The following is a 3,484-nucleotide window of genomic DNA, read 5'->3' as shown; positions in this document are numbered from 1 at the left end:
GTGTCATATTGCATCTACAAGTGTACCAATGGGAGGAGCAGGTTCTTCGAACATCTACAACTTTAGCAATGACAGGAACAACAGGTGAGTTCCAAAGGCAAGATTGAGGTATTCGGAACTACACAGTCTGAAAAAAAAAGTGTATGATCTATCTTTTAATCCCTGTCATTTGACCAACTTGATTCACTTCATGTGATTGCAAGAGATGGCTGAGGCAGAATATAGGAAAAATCTGTGGGACTGTAACAACTCCCAGAGGTAATAAATTAGACTGGTGTTTCTGAACCAGCTCCACTTCCAGTTCCACTTCCAGCCAAACTACCACAGTATGGTTAAAACTTCAGTATCAACTCACCAATACAGACAGTTGCCCAAGGATGCCCAGTTCCTGAAAAAGCATGGCGGATATCATCTGATGAACTACTGTCCAGTCCGTCTGCTCAGGGATTAGCAGTGAGTCATTGACAATGTAAACATGTGATGCTTATTCAGCAGTCATTTGCCATCAGTGACCATTTAGAAGCGCTTGGATGCAGACCCCTGAATAACAACACCCGTCCACAAGGACACTCTGGAAAAATATGATCTGCTTCTCTTTTCTTGGAAACCAGCTTCAAAAGAAGGTGGATATTTATGTTGTAATTTTTCATGGCTTTCCATATATCAGCACAACTTTGGTCATGCTGACGAAAAGATTGTTTGAAAATCAGGACCTTACAGTTCGAAGAACTGCCGCCTCCACAGCTTCGGTGATCCAGGATTCATCTTGACCTCCAGTGTTGTCAGGGAGCACTTTGTGATCACTTGGATTTCTATTGGGTGCTCCCATTCCCTCCCACATTCCAAAGATATATAGGTTGGTCGATTGACTGTCCACTATAAATTGTGCCAGTATGGGTGGGTGGTATAATTTGGGGGAGGATATTAAGACTGTGGGAGAATACGTGACAAGGAAAAAAAATGCAGTCGAGGACTGGGATTGTTCGTTGGGATAAGTTAGATGGTTGGATCAAATAGTTTTCTTCTATGTCTTAGGGAGGTAGCCAAGTGCCCAAGCTCCAGACAAAGCTCACAATATCAACCTTGCTCACTGTGATTTTTATCAATAACTTGGATTGGGTAGTGGAAGGGTTGGTTAGTAAGTTTGCAGATGACAGGAAGGTTGGTGGAGTTGTGGATAGTTTAGAAGGATAGTCTGGATGGCCCGTAGCCATCAAACTTTACAACTCTTCCCTTGGAGGGTCAGACACCCTGAGCCAATAGGCTGGTCCTGAACTTATTTCCTGACATAATTTACATATTACTATTTAATTATTTATAGTTTTATTACCATTTAATTATTTACATAGAACATAGAACATAGAATAGTACAGCACAGTACAGGCCTTTCGGCCCACAATGTTGTGCCGACCCTCAAACCCTGCCTCCCATACAAGCCCCCACCTTAGATTCCTCCATATAGCTGTCTAGTAGTCTCTTAAACTTCACTAGTGTATCTGCCTCCACCACTGACTCAGGCAGTGCATTCCACGCACCAACCACTCTCTGGGTAAAAAACCTTCCTCTAATATCCCCCTTGAACTTCCCAGCCCTTACCTTAAAGCCATGTCCTCTTGTATTGAGCAGTGGTGCCCTGGGGAAGAGGCACTGGCTATCCACTCTATCTATTCCTCTTATTATCTTGTACACCTCTATCATGTCTCCTCTCATCCTCCTTCTCTCCAAAGAGTAAAGCCCTAGCTCCCTTAATCTCTGATCATAATGCATACTTCCTAAACCAGGCAGCATCCTGGTAAATCTCCTCTGTACCCTTTCCAATGCTTCCACATCCTTCCTATAGTGAGGTGACCAGAACTGGACACAGTACTCCAAGTGTGGCCTAACCAGAGTTTTATAGAGCTGCATCATTACATCGCAACTCTTAAACTCTATCCCTCGACTTATGAAAGCTAACACCCCATAAGCTTTCTTAAGTACCCTATCCACCTGTGAGGCAACTTTCAGAGATCTGTGGACATGTACGCTGAGATCCCTTTGCTCCTCCACACTACCAAGTATCCTGCCATTTACTTTGAACTCTGCCTTGGAGTTTGTCCTTCCAAAGTGTACCACCTCACACTTCTCCGGGTTGAACTCCATCTACCACTTCTCAGCCCACTTCTGCATCCTATCAATGTCTCTCTGCAATCTTTGACAATCCTCTACACTATCTACAACACCACCAACCTTGTGTCGTCTGCAAACTTGCCAACACACCCTTCTACCCCCACATCCAGGTCGTTAATAAAAATCACAAAAAGTAGAGGTCCCAGAACAGATCCTTTTGGGACACCACTAGTCACAATCCTCCAATCTGAATGTACTCCCTCTGCCTTCTGCAGGCAAGCCAATTCTGAATCCACCTGGCCAAACTTTCCTGGATCCCATGCCTTCTGACTTTCTGAATAAGCCTACCGTGTGGAACCTTGTCAAATGCCTTACTAAAATCCATATAGATCACATCCACTGCACTACCCTCATCTATATGCCTGGTCAGCTCCTCAAAGAACTCTGGTGCAACTGTAACAAAAACCAATTTCCCTCCGGATCAATAAAGTATGACTATGACTAAGATTATCATGAACTGCAACGGGACATTGGCGGGATGGAAAGTAGCAGATGGAGTGCAACCCAGAAAAGTGTGAAGTGATTCACCTTAGAAAGTCAAATTCAAAGGCAGAATACAGAGTTAATGGTAAGATTCTTAGCAGGGTGGAGAAACAGAGGGACCTTGGGGTCCACGTCCATAGATTGCTCAAAGTTTCTGTGTACATTGATAGGATGGTTAAGAAGGCGCATGGTGTGTTAGCCTTCATTTGTTTGGGGATTGAGTTCAAGAGCCACAAGGTTATGTAGTTCCATGAAACCATAATTAGACCACACTTGGAATATTGTGTTCCATTCTATTATAAGAAGGATGTGGAAGCTTCGGAAAGGGCGCAGAGGGGAATTACCTGTGTGCTGCCTGGACATGAGGACAGGCTGAGTGAGCTAGGGATTTTTCTCTTTGTAATGAAGGAAACTTAATAGAGTTAATAAACTTAATAAAGTTAATACAAGGTGATAAAGAAAGTAGATACTTATTCAGATACCTACTCCAGGCCAGGAAGGACTAATACAAAGGGATATCATTTTAAGGTGATTGGAGGAAAGAAAAGGAGGGATATTGGAGATAGAGAGTGGTAGGTGCATGGAATGCACTGCCAGGGGTGGTGGTAGAGGCAGAAATATTAGGGACATTTAACAAACTCTTAGTCAGATATATGGATGATTGAAAATGGAGAGTTAATTAGAAGAGAAGCATTAGATTTATAGAGTCAAAGATTGATAGGGAAGTACAGCACAGAAACAGGCTCTTCAGCCCATCTAGTCCATGCCAAAACCAATTAAACTGCCTACTCCCATCGACCAGCACCGGGACCTTAGCCCTCCATACCCTACAATC

The sequence above is a fragment of the Mobula hypostoma genome, chromosome 7 (assembly GCF_963921235.1).
Source record: "Mobula hypostoma chromosome 7, sMobHyp1.1, whole genome shotgun sequence".
NCBI classification, from domain to species: Eukaryota; Metazoa; Chordata; class Chondrichthyes; order Myliobatiformes; family Myliobatidae; genus Mobula; species Mobula hypostoma.
Note: the sequence above shows the minus strand (reverse complement) of the source record.